Below are 13,732 nucleotides of genomic sequence, written 5' to 3' on the forward strand. Positions count from 1 at the left end.
TGATCGTGTGATGAATACGACTGGTAGGCGGTGGTGTAGAATCGTCTTTGGCAAAGTCGAACACGAACACGTGCTTCAGAAGGAGTTCCACTAGAGTGCGACGCTCGGTTGTGGGAAGAGCCTGATTAATCATAGCCTTAACTTGGGTCTCCATATCTATTTTCACGTGCTGCTCACTGACAGAGTTGGTTAACGTCGCGACGGAACCTGACACACCTTCCTCGAAACGGGCGAGTTTGAGGCCCCGGGGCAACACAGCTGGCTCTTCAGAGTGGTTCACTGTCCACAGCTCAGTACGGCCTCTCACCACGGGAACTACGCAACGAGGCACGACGATACTCTTCTTAGAGCAGGCGAGTGTCGTAGGCTCTACCACAGCTTCAAATGATTCGCACTGATTGTGAATAGAGGAAACCAGCACGAATGCTGCGGAGAAAGCTGGTACAATAGTGTCTTCTTCCACCGCAAATGCTCCAAAATCCGGTGTCGAGTTACCCACAAGAGCTGAAAGTAGTGAAGAATTCAAAGCAATTTCTCCCGTACGACAGGCTAAAGTTGCACCACACTCTTGCAGAAAATCAATTCCAAGAATCACATCATGCGTTGACCGTGGTAGCACTGCGAATTCTGTTCTAAACGTTAGACCACCAATAACAACATCCGAAGCACACACACCAAGTGGAACCAAAGGTTCACCACCGACACCACGAAATAACGCTGCACGGTCACCACTAAACATAACTTTCCTACCTAAACGGTTCTTAAACCTCAAACTCATAACGGATACGGTAGCACCAGTGTCCACAAGAGCCATTGTTTTCACACCATCAATAAACACTTCCAGTTTGTTCTGTATATTGGACGTCATCGACTCGCCGGCGGCCTCACCTCCATTGGCCGCGCCTCCTAGTTTCCCGGAGGCGGAGGGGATGCACGACGTCGAGGAGAAGGTGACCGCCGTTGGCGCTGAGGTGGCGGCGTCACACTGCGGTCAGATGCAGGTGATGAACTCCGCAAAGTGCTCGGACGGTATGGGTCCCAAGCGGACGTTGAGGGTCGCTGCTGCGCGGTGTGCACTTGTCCGTAAGTAGGCGCTGGGGGTTGGCAGTCTTGAGAAGTCGGGAAACGACGGCGGCAATATCTAGCGATATGCCCTGCAATGCCACACCGGTAGCACAAAGGTTGAGAGCGCCAGCGACCGCCATAAAAGTCCTGGCGAACAAAGTCGCGACGTTGGCTGGAGCCAGGATCTCGCTGCTGACGAACAACGTCTTCTGGGTAGGTGGGCCTCGTTTCCGCCGGCTGGTGGCCATAACGTTGGGCAATGTTCCGATCGTCCATGGGCAAAGTGCCGTTAGGTTGAGCCCACGGAGTCGACAGGGCGGCAACATCTTCCTCCGGTGCAGAACTGTGCCGCAGATATTCTGTGCGGCAGAAGGTGTCCCGGGATCTGGACAATTCCTCGCGCACAATCTCTCGAATCATATCAGCCATAGAATTTGGAGGACAGGCTTCAACACTGGCTATAGAGGTGACATTGGCCAATCTTCCGAATTTAGGGGTAATTCGACGCAGCTTAAGAGCTTCAAATGTTCTGCAATGTTTTATAACGTCAGCGGTGGTGCTCAGGCTCTCTTTACTAATCAGGAAATTGTAAACATCTTCCGCAATTCCTTTTAGAAGGTGGCCGACTTTGTCTTCTTCAAGCATACTGGAGTTAACTAGCTTGCATAACTTTAAGATGGCTTCGATGTATGCCGTGCAAGTTTCTCCGGGTACTTGCGCGCGGTGAAGCAATGTCTGTTCCGCACGCTTCTTTGTTGCCGATTCATCCCCAAAATTTTTCTTGCTTTCGGTCGTAAAGGTTGCCCATGAACTCAGTGTATCCTCATGATTGTCGAACCAGTCAAGGGCAGTGGCGGCAAGAAAAAACACCACGTTAGCCAGTTTGGTAGCAGCGTTCCAGCGATTGTATTTGCTCACCCGCTCGTAGTGTTTCAGCCACTCGTCAACGTCCTCTTCAGGTTTTCCAAAAAATGTGCGGGGCTCTCGGTAATGTGGCCAGTTGTTCGCTGTGGATGTCCCGGGTTGCTCGGCATTGTCGTCTCCAGGCATGTCCGATGGCAGTGGTGGGAAGCCTGCGAGTCTACGGCTCCTTCGGTAGATGGAATGCTCCGTGGTCGATACCCGGCCCCTCTCACCAAACTGTTACGTGCTTAGCACGCACGGGTGGTTATTCACAGAGGGGATCGGTCGGAGCAGGATGGAAGCAGGAAGCCTACCAGCGTCCTTCAGCTCTTTCTCTTCCTTTCTCTCTGCTGGTCCTTCATCTTCTGCTTCTTCCGTCGAGGTTCTATGGAAGCACGTTACAATATATATATATATATATATATATATATATATATACACAGAGTGTTTCACCTAAGACTTTCTGCAATTTTTAAAAATAAGCTATTTGAATTAGATGCGCGCTTTTTCTGGCATAGCATTGTCAGTGGTGTAGTACATCATAATGCAGCTAAGACGTGCTAACTAGCAGGCTTGTTAACCAATATTTAATAGTTAACTTTTAAACTATTACCGTCGGGCTCCTTATTTATTGAGAGGCATAATAAGGGAGTAATTACTCATTGACGTCCACCCGAGCGCAGCCATACGGCTACAAAGGAAAGCTATACAGCTTTCTCAGAAACTTCTTAGTTAAAGAAAAATTCGTCCTGGTCCGGGGTTCGAACCCGGGACCACCGCTACACCGGAGCAGTCGCTCTACCAATTGAGCTAACTGGCACGGCAAGCTTATGGTAGGGCGAGAGCGAATTGATCAATAACTCGAAGTGGGAACAGTGTTGACAAATGTTTAGGGGAATCCCCCAAGGTGGAGTAGATTTCTAATAAGGGAGTAATTACTCATTGACGTCCACCCGAGCGCAGCCATACGGCTACAAAGGAAAGCTATACAGCTTTCTCAGAAACTTCTTAGTTAAAGAAAAATTCGTCCTGGTCCGGGGTTCGAACCCGGGACCACCCTTATTAGAAATCTACTCCACCTTGGGGGATTCCCCTAAACATTTGTCAACATTGAGAGGCATGTAGCCCACCGTAAGTGATGTCCATATCCGTTGTTAGAATTTCGAGAACGCGATTATCCTCGGCGCTGTGGCCCAACAAATTTTGGCTACTTCGACGCGTTACGTGCACTGGAGAGCTTGCTTTGCCTGCAAGCTTCTCAAACCGCATGTATTCTGGCGCGATGTAGGCGAAATTTGTTGGGCACAGCGCCGAGGATAATCGTGTTCTCGAAATTCTAAAAACGGATATGGACATTACTTAAGGTCGGCTGCATGCCTCTCAATAATTAAGGAGCCCAACGGTAATAGTTTAAAAGTTAACTATTAAATATTGGTTAACAACCTGCTAGTTAGCACGTCTTAGCTGCATTATGATGTACTACACCACTGACAATGCTATGCCAGAAAAAGCGCGCGTCTAATTCAAATAGGTTATTTTTAAAAATTGCAGAAAGTCTTAGGTGAAACACCCTGTATATATACATAGCTCAATTGGTAGAGCCCCGGTCGCGTAATTCGGAGGTCATCGGTTCGGTTCCAACCGATGACCTCCGAATTAAGTATATATATATATATATATATATATATATATATATATATATATATATATATATATATATATATATATAGCACCTCAGCTGGGGCAGCGGAAATAAAGAGAACACTTCGCTTCCGGCAGCCCGGGCCGGCCTCCGGGACGTTCCTGGACCGAGCCCTCAATATCGAGTCGGAACTTCTTTCGAAAGCGCTAAAACAAGACGGACAAAGAAGGAACAGACAGGGACGATCCAGTAGTCTTCCGAGTCGGGAGCAACGCACGCAACACAGCCGATACTGTTGCTAGAGCTCGCGACTAGTGCTTAATCGGGTGGAGCTTTTTAGCGCACCCGGTAGATAGCGCCACGATGTGATCGAAAGCCTCGCAGGTAGAACGCCTCCCGGGTCTCCGCATGGCCTCGCATTTCGGTTCGCAGCAAGGTCGACAGGGGGCGACGTGCGGACGACGCGCGGGGAGTGGTTTGAAGGAAGAAACCAGGCACAAAGGTGCGCCGGCGATACAAAGGGAGCTGACAGAGAGAGCCCAGAGCAACGCTTAGCGCGTGATGTTAGTGGAATATTATCTCCGTGCATCGAATGCATTTCGGCGCGTTCGAGGCGCTGTGCCGCCGAGGGTTTGACTTAATCTTTCTCCGAGGCAGCGGCGTCTTTCTCGTCCTTTCAGTGATAATCGAGCAATGAATGAATGAATGAATGAATGAATGAATGAATGAATGAATGAATGAATGAATGAATGAATGAATGAATGAATGACAAACTTTATTATCAGAAAAATAAAATTCTTAGAAGTGTTAGAGTGTGGCCCCGACATCTTCAGCCCTTCCTTTTTCGGTTCCTTAAGAACTGGTTTTGACCTGGCGTTGAGACTCCGAGACTCTTGCTACCTCCAATGCGCGCAGCAAGGCCCTCGTTTGAGTCTTAGAACTCGAGCTGGTCGCTGCAGCCTCCCACTCTGCAAAGCCTTTGAGTCCATCTGTACCAGGTTACTCGGGGCATTTGTATATAATAAATGTGCAATATGTTCTTTTGGATGAGAGCATAGCTGACATACCGGAGAGTATACGTCTGGGTATATGATAGACAATTTCTATGGGCTGGGTAGTGTGTCTGTTTGGAGTTGCCTCATGTTACCTGTTCCTGCTTGTTTAGATTTTTATTCTGGGGTGAGCAGCTCATGATATCGTTTCTATAGTGCATCGTAATCTCGTGGTATGTGACTACATGGTACTCCGCCTATCTTAGATACGGGTAGCCCACTGCAGGGCCGTTAGGTCCTCGTGCTTAGTTGTGGGCGGCCTCGTGCAGACATCCAAATGATTTCAATCTGGCTGAGCGGTCAAGTTCCGCTCCTTCTTTTCAGGATTCGGTATGTCGTAAAGCATACTCTCGCTTTTTCGGAATTTCTGATGGCAGTTTTTTAGTCGCTAAAGATAATTTCAGCCTCCGTGGACGCGATCACTCGAGCAATTGCGACATTTTCTGCGTCTACCGGTCTCCTTACATAAAAGGTCTCCTTACCGGTCTCCGCGCATAAAAGATGGCCCTGGTGATCGAATATGCCTACAGAAAAGGCATCCTTATCAAGGTGTTCTGCCGCGTCCTTCAAACCGCAATACCATTCGAAACAGAAAGCAAATCGATACATGAGTTGCTGCCTCGAGCATGATCCCGTCACAGAACTGCACTCTAAACAGAAAAGGGTAATATGGGAGTAAGCTATCTTCTAGGGGAAAGTTTACTTTCCTTTCACTCCCGTACAAACGCATTTGTGTTTAGGGAGTACGCTGAGCTATGATAGGCGCAGCATTGTTTTGTTGGAACTGCCACGACATTAACTGCATTGTAGGGCGGAGGTGCTTGCAAAGAAAGCCCTGTGGTGAGCATTGTTTTGCGCTAGCTAGAGCGTGGTATTGTGTTTTCAGTTTACTTGCTACGACGGCTGTTCTCCTCCTCAGAGCGTTTTTGCTGGTCAAGAAACGCTTGTATGAACTTCCTTGTGGTATATTACTCATCATATAACTCGCGGTCTTGTGTGCTGTAGAAGTTTGCCTTTCTAATCAGTTTTTCATTTTTGTTTCTCAAGCGGCTTCAACCGCTATTTCTGCGACTTTGTTGCAGGGGTTCATAGATTCTACGCATTTGAAGCATCCTCGGCAGGAAACAACACAGCGTCATTATAGAAAGCATCACTGCCACAAAGGGTTGCTCAGAAAGACAGGCTTCGAAACAACTATTCCATTCGCCTGGATGAGGAAAACTGTTACAATCGGGAATCCTACAGCATGCTTGAAGAATTTCGAATGATTCTCTTTAAAAACAAGCTTCGTTCGAAACGCGCGTAGCATATGAGAACGAAGCCGAAGATGGGGGTATGCACAAAGGAAAGAATGTAGGCACACGAATGCGATTTCACGATAGATTCACGCGTCCTGAATAAAAAGAACTCCAAGACGCAGAAAACAACAGCTCATCCTTAGGCCTCCTCACTCCGAAAACGCAGATGCGCGTAGGAAAAGCGCTGACGACAGCACCCCCAAAAAAGGGTGGGAATAGGGATGCGGCGCGAGAGAGTGGGGAGGTGATCCGGCAGCCTGCAAAAGGCGCCAGAATTCGTTGGCGGATATTCTCGAGCGCGGCACCCTAGCGGGCGTGTAAGCCTCGTCTTAGGTCGGGAGGAACAATTCCGCGTGGAATAACCAGAAGAATAAGGGAGCCGAGAAAGGCCAGGGCCACACAGCGACGGGTGGTTGGTTGGCCAGCCTACCGCCTTTATATACGCTAGCGGTCTGCCATCGCGCGAATCCGTCGGCGAAGGAGCGGAGGTTGAAGACACCTGCGCCCTCTGCGCGGAAGCGACCACGTAATCAGAAAGGCAATCATGCGCGCCACCATGGTCCGGTCCAGGCGGCGTGTAGGCTGCGTGCACGTGGAACGGACGTGCGTTGACCACTCGGTGCATACCCGTTGGCATTCCGATCCGACCGGAATTCTATGGTTTGTACAGGCTGCCATAGATCACCAGTAAGTCAGCCGTTCATATCGTCGCCTTGTTTTTCGTACGTGATAAGAATATGTTTGCAACTGGACTGTGGGCAGGGCGGGGAGCTATGAGAAGGAAAAAGGCGCAGCGATTAAAGAACCGAAGACACTCCTCAAGGTACTGAACTTGAGGTTAAACAAGGCTCGGCGTTTTCTATCAGCGAGGGGAAGCCTCTGTGCCATACATGCGCGTTTTGTATTCAAAGGCAGCACTGAAGGCCATCTTAATGGCACGCAGAAAATATTTGTAGGGGTGGTAAACTCTAAAACCTGTTTTTAAGGAGGCATAAATAACGGCTGAAAAGTGACTGAAAAAGCCAGACAGCGTGTGAACCAACTTTTAATATGTTTCCTCACCTCTTGATTGAGAGCAGGACTAAGAAACTATCATTCCTTTAAATTAAAGTTCCCCTTGTTCTTTTTTGCTGGTAAATATAGAGTCTGAGTTGTTTATTTGTACCAAACGACTGGTTTAGAGAGCCATTGAAGACAGTACACATGGCAACTAGTTCAAAGCTGGTTTGGACACCAGCAGAGCCTTTGTTTTTTCTAAGCTATGCTAAGGTTTGGTAAAGACAAGGGAGGTGGAAGGTTACTCCAAGTACAAAAACTAAGCAACAGTTAATTCGGAAATTCTGTTACGCAATGAAATATTAAGCTACTTCTTCAGGTGGAAAAGTCGCACCCTTCTGCAAGTACGGTTTTTCTTACGCAAGGAAGACGTTCTACCCATTTGTCATGTTTTTAGGAGCACTATAAGTAACTAATTTCCAGGTAATAATAACTGTGAGCCGGGCTTTACGAAGAGCAAAACTGGGATAGGTGCGCTGCAGTGAGCTCCAGGTAATTTATTGGAGCACGGTATTTCTCCCAAAATTTGATCTGACGTCAAAGGACAGTTCACAGGAGCGCCACTAGTCCACAATTCACGTGCACTCTCAGAGCAGCAGCACATTTTGTGTCCCGTCATCTCCTGCGCTTCAAAGCTGCCTTCGATTTCGGCTGTAGTATGAATGACAACGTTAGCACAAGGTTGGCCAAAAGTCCCCGGATCATGAGGTCTGCTTTTGAGCAATATAGTCAGGCACTTACGCTGCCATTGAAATCATCAAGGTCCACAGGGGTTGGGACGAGCTTCCTCCTTAACTTCCACACATTGTGAGTTCGAGGATGTTGTTCATGTCCCATTACCAGGCTCAAAAGCAGATAATGTGACCTAGTGACTTCTAACCAAGGCTGTACATAGTGAGGTACTATCAGAGAATTACAATATAAGTAAAAGCACTAGCAGTAAGCACGCACTGTCGACTTCCTGTCCTGGCATCGTTTACTTGCAGTTCCGCGAGGGTAGGCTTAGAGAAACGAAAGTTCTTGCAGTCAAGCGGCACCGCGCTATTTTATTCCTATATCCACACCAGCCTTATCGCATCTGCCTAACGAGACCCGGTTTCACTTTACGTACAACCTGGTCGGTGGATACGCGCGACGTCCACTCCATGAAGGTGAGCTGTTTTTAAGCCGCCAACTTTGAGCTGGACGGGGATTCAAGCGCAAGGCCGTGGCCCCCTTGAGCGCGGCCGCGCACTCCTTGGCGGCCGGTGATGCATTTTCCGCGCAGACAGCCTTGCTTACGCGGCCCCTTGCGCGTTGCCACCAACTTAATAAGGCTCCAAGGGGAGGGCCAGTTGTGGACGCAGCACTGCACATCACCCCCGCGCCAGCTTGCCGCCGGCCAGCCGCGGTGATCTAGTTTTCACGCATCGCGCTATCACGCGTGGGATTAGAGGCGCTTTTTTTTTTCAGGCGGGTGCGAGGCAGTCTAAAGAACTTGAACCTAGCGCGGGGGATTCGAGGCTCTCCTCTCTACCGTGGGAAAAGACTTCACACTTCACTGGAAAAAAGAACGTGTGCAGGTTAAGAAGGAGGACCAGTGGAGTTTTCTAAATACCCAACCAAACAATGCGCTAAAATGCGCTCGTATACTTTTGTGATCCGCAAGCCCAAAGTTTTAAACAGGTGGCTTTCCAGCTGACTGTATGTTCCTGGTTGGGATAAACCCTTCATACTTTCATGAGCTGTTTACCAATGCACGCGCCAAGTGCAGTCATTTCGGGCACTTCTATGCGCGCATGGTGCAGGACACTGGAGGCCAGAAAGCCTTGTAGTTGTTTAAGCTCTCTGTGTTGATACTAATGTGGGGTGCCTATTTTAGATTTGCACGTATACACCTTGCTGCGTTTAGAAGGTGTAGCTGGGACAAGATGGGGAGTTATGTTGGTATGTCGCATGCTTGAAGAAAAAAATTTGGACAGCGCCCAGTTATCTTCAATAATAGTGGCTGATAGTTAATGAAACAGAACAGTGCTCAAGTAATTGGCAGCACTGATGCAGCGTTTAAATTCGGAGACTGTTTCTAATGTGCACCTAAAATCAAATAAGGAACCTGGCCCATGAATTTGTTTATTCTCGGTCATATTCTGTCTTATCGTTTTCCTTGAGCTGATTTGATCATTTAATAAAAATATCGCTTATTTATTAAGAGCAGAATTTTGCATTACTATCTCTGTGTCAGTCACCACTGGTTTAATCCAAGCACTACAGTGTCTCCAAATTATACTTCGCTGACTTCCCTGACTTTTATAGTTAGTGGGGCCCAAGACTACGTCTGGAAACCTCCAAAACTGAGTATTAATATGTTGTTCTGTGAAAGGTTTTCTGTTACACCCCGTAATAATATTAGATCAGCCATTACGATAAGATAGCAATGTGCCTACACACATTGTTTAAAATGCGCAAGATTGTACTTCATGCTGGATGTGCTAAGAAAGAAAACCTGCAACTAGTTCCAAGGTATCTGTAGCCTGCACCTGCACAATTGAACACATAAATGACACCATTTCCGGTGCGACCAAGGGGAAAAAAAAGGTGTCATCTAGTATTGCTTAAGTGGCGGCAAATTATGTACAGCCTATAGTAGGTCTTTCATTATTAGTAAAGACATCTTAGAGTTATTCTGCGTGTAATCTCATAAACCGGTCTTTCCGAAGTATGCTAAGTGCGTATTTAGTTTCAAATTTTGGATAACACCTGTTACTTGTTTGATATTGAACACCCCCTGAACACACACTCGAAGGCCCGCTTACATTTGTTTGCCGAAAGCATCGACCATCTATGACTGCGCTAACTTCTCTCGAGCTTCAGGCAGCTAACGTGGTCCATTTCCTCTGGGCAACTCACACCATTTAAGGCTTTTTGAATTCAGAAATAAATTTTTATTGCTCTGTCTACATCCCCTTACCTTAGTTACTGAATAGCAGCGACCCAGCACAGGCATCTTTCATCGTGAAAGAAACGGTCAAGTTGTCTTTATCAGTGCTAATCGGTTCCACCAGCCACTTACTAAAGTAAAGAAAAGTGTTTTACTTTTGCGTAGAAGGCCAGACTTCATTTAACTTGTTTTACCCTAACGGTTTTCGCATTACAGAAGGGGGAGTCACTGAATCAAAGTAAAAAAAAACAAAGCGCAGCCTTGACGCCATAGGAAGCATAAGAGGGTTCTCACACAGCTTCCACCCCTCGCCGTTCGATGGCGTTCTACGTCACACCAGCGGTAACTCAGGACGTTCCACGTCCGCCGCTTACGAACGCGGGTGGCGCTGATGAACACTCTCAAGGTTAGGTTATTTGTAAACATAAATACCCCCGAAAGCAGAAGGTTTGACAGCCGTCGCCGTAGCTCAGAGGTAGAGCACCGGACGCGTAATTCGGAGGTCGTGGGTTCGGATCCCACCGGCGGCATGTGGTTGTTTTTTCTTCTGCTTTTCTAATCAATTAGCTTTAAGCGATAACATATTCAGTAATATTCTAAATAAAACAACAGCACAAATAAATAAATAAAAAAAAATTAAAAATACCCTGTGTCCTTCGGTTTCTGTGGCTGTTGGCTTCTCTAATATTTATAACGAGCCCCTCATTCCCCTTTCATTGTTTGCTTAACTTCAAAAGGCAACGTTATACGTGGGATTAATATTGAAGCAAGCTTAACACACCCACACACACACAAAAAAAAACAAGGAGGAGACCGGTTACAGCCGTAAATAACACATTCCAAAAGCGGAACACTTAAATTCAAATCCATACATGGGTGAACAACAGATAACGATTAGTTGCATTCTAACAGCGTGATTAGTTCAGTTATAAAACTCGCAGGGTCGGTGGTTCAAAAGGCTTTCCGTGAGATAATATTCCAGTCATTGCTTGTTTTCAGGGGGAAGGAATTAGAGTAGGTCACTGTCTACAATGAACAACACCTGCTTATCGATTGTTGTCAATGCCTAATTCAGCTTACACTTCTTATCCAGCCGATTAAAGATCGGGTGTCAAAAGGTTATCAGAAAACAAACATTGAAGAGATGACGCATGGCCCACGCGTATTACTTCCGATTTTGGTAAACAAGTTCCGCAATCAAAATAGATCCGCTGGCTTCTCTGAACCGTTAACACCGTTAAGAAACTATGCAACCTTAACACGCGCTCATTGTAATCAATTTGACAGCTCCTTCTTAAATGAAATTCAGCTCAGTTAATAACCATATCAATTTTCCTCTTCCTGATGCTTCGAAAACTGTGGCAGAGTGCACCGCTCTGCTGAATTAAATTAAACCTCGAAATGCAGTTATTCCTCTGAGGCGGCTTTCACCAACTTCTACTGTAACGTCAATGCAGTTGAATATGCACGTTAATGAGTAACGGAACTCAACACCTGTCAGTATCTATTACACGCAGCCAAAGCGCTGCACGCAGACATTCGGCGTAGGTTGGCGTCTCAACCTCTATATTTTAAGGATTAGCCAGTTGCCTGAGCATGTAATCCGGTAAGTCTGCCCTTTTTCAGTAATTGCTTTCATGGGACTCAAAGTAATCATATCATTTCTCTCTGACCTTTCTGATCCTATTCGACTGATTTCACCGAAAAAAATCAGTTATAACGTCATCATCACCAGCCCGGATACATTTTGGCTTTATTAGGGCAAGTTCATTATTATTATCATCATCATCAGCCTGACTACGCCCACTGCAGGGCAAAGGCCTCTCCCATGTCTCTCCAATTAACCCTGTCTTTTGCCAGCTGCGCGCACCGTATCACCGCAAACTTCTTAATCTCATCCGCCCACCTAACTTTGTGCCGCCCCCTGCTACGCTTGCCTTCTCTTTGAATCCACTCCGTTAGCCTTAAGGACCAGCGGTTATCTTGACTTCGCATTAGATGTCATGCCCAAGCCTAGTTCTTCTTCTTGATTTGGCTCGGATGTCATTAACCCGCGTTTGTTTAGTAGTCAAATGAAAATCCAAACAAATACTTGTTTCGTTTCGAAGGCATGCACAAAATGCTAGCTCATGCGGCTTTCTATGCTGTCAAGATAAAAGTGCCCTCTATTACTCCATGCTTCATGCATTGCCAGGCTATGAGTCGTATGGTAAACAAAGTATGAGACAAGGCGGTGAGCACTTCAAGCATCCCTGCGTACGTGATAAAAATGCTAGGGAACAAAGGTAAGGAGCAGAAGTATAATTACAGAAGACCACGAGAACACAGGCTAACAGAACTAACCCATAGTAAGAGGTTTCATTTTCGCAAATGGGTTCGAAACGTGCGCAAGCACGTCACAGCAAGGCGATTGAGGCTTTAGCAGCATTGCATTCAACTGCATTCTTCTTTCGACCATTGGGCATAGGTGACTCCCTTTTCTTAAAAATCGGCATATCACATATTGGCACTTTGTCCATTGAAAGATGCTTTCTACTGAACATTTTATTTAGTTTTCAGGGTCAAGTAGGCCTCCATGAACGCCATGCACTTACTAGTAGATACAAGGCAGCTTTCTCCTTTCAATCGGAAAACTTAACTTGCAAGCCGGTGAGAGCTTAATGAGATGTATTTGCATACTAACTAGCCCTTCTTGAGAGGTTCATCACTAATGCTTACAAAAAGGGCGTCCTTTCTACCACGACTAGTAAATATCGCTACTTATCGTCGGCACTACGAGTACATGCAAGAGAGGCAAGGCTTAGATACATTTGAGTAAATTTTAATGCAATACATATGCGCAGTACGATATGCATTAAATGATATTTAATCTGTGGATCACGGTCAAAAATCTATGAAAACAAGGATGCTGTTCCGGCCTATTTGTGTGTGAATGGTAGGGTCTGTTGCGTCTATTTGACATGAAACTCAGTCAACCTACTATAGAAAGATTATTTGCTAATCTCCCTTCAAAAAAAACTTTTATTTCTCTCCTAAAAGATTTTCTTCGTTCTACTAAACAATTCTCAGTCTTTTCAGCGCTGACTCGTTGCTGTTTTCGTCTCCCAGCTTACCTTTTATATTTGATGCCTTTCATGGCTGTCGTCAAGACAAATGCGATTTTTCCTTCCCACAAATAGTCAATTTCTTTCAAATAAAGAACATGAAAAATTGTAAAGGAAAACAAGCAACTCACCTTTTCTTTACTGATCGTTCTTAGCTAGGGCATTTGTCGGTCCAAGTCGGCAGCGATGCTTGGCGAGCGATCCGTTCGGTCGGAGCTGCAATGGACATCCACTTTGTGGTAAGACTCGACTCGCAATCAGTTCGCGACAGCGTGTTTATCTGCCTCAAAGGAAAGCAAGCTCGCCTCGCTCCGATAACGAACCCGCTGAGGCACGTGAGTCGCTTATTTCTCTCCACCCTTGTCAATCACCTCACGCTTTGTGACGAAGGGAGGCTCACTGTCTCGCCGCCGTACGCCGTGCAAGTGTTACGTAGCTAACGCGATTTAAAGATCGATTTGAGACCACCGGAATCATCGGGGTCCCATAGACTGCAGTACCCCAATGCAGCACGTGCAATGCTTAGGCTGTACTGCTGCTCTTTGATGGTTCCTTTTTTTTTATGCTCCTGCTAGCTTGGCTTTCGGTAAGAATTCTAGCAAAGAAAACTAATGTTTATTACCTAGCGCGGGAATAACAGAAACGAGACTTCATTTTGAGGCTAATGAAATGCACGGCGGAAAAAAGAATGCTTA

General features: G+C 46.4%; 1 protein-coding gene across 2 annotated transcripts in view; it reads right to left on the reverse strand.

Moving 5' to 3' along the window:
• beta-Man (beta-mannosidase) overlaps positions 1-13,327 on the reverse strand; it is a 52,274-nt gene extending 38,947 nt beyond the window's left edge. Inside the window, exon 1 of one of the 2 annotated variants that reach the window (XM_089548021.1) lies at positions 13,169-13,306. The gene's annotated coding sequence lies outside the window, so the exon portion shown is untranslated. Of the gene's footprint in view, positions 1-13,168 lie in introns of both variants that reach the window. The other variant, XM_089548020.1, reaches the window with a different exon arrangement.
• Between the last annotated feature and the right edge of the window lie 405 nt (positions 13,328-13,732).

This window comes from Amblyomma mixtum, chromosome 6 (genome assembly GCF_055824585.1).
Source record: "Amblyomma mixtum isolate Tamu chromosome 6, ASM5582458v1, whole genome shotgun sequence".
Classification (NCBI taxonomy): domain Eukaryota; kingdom Metazoa; phylum Arthropoda; class Arachnida; order Ixodida; family Ixodidae; genus Amblyomma; species Amblyomma mixtum.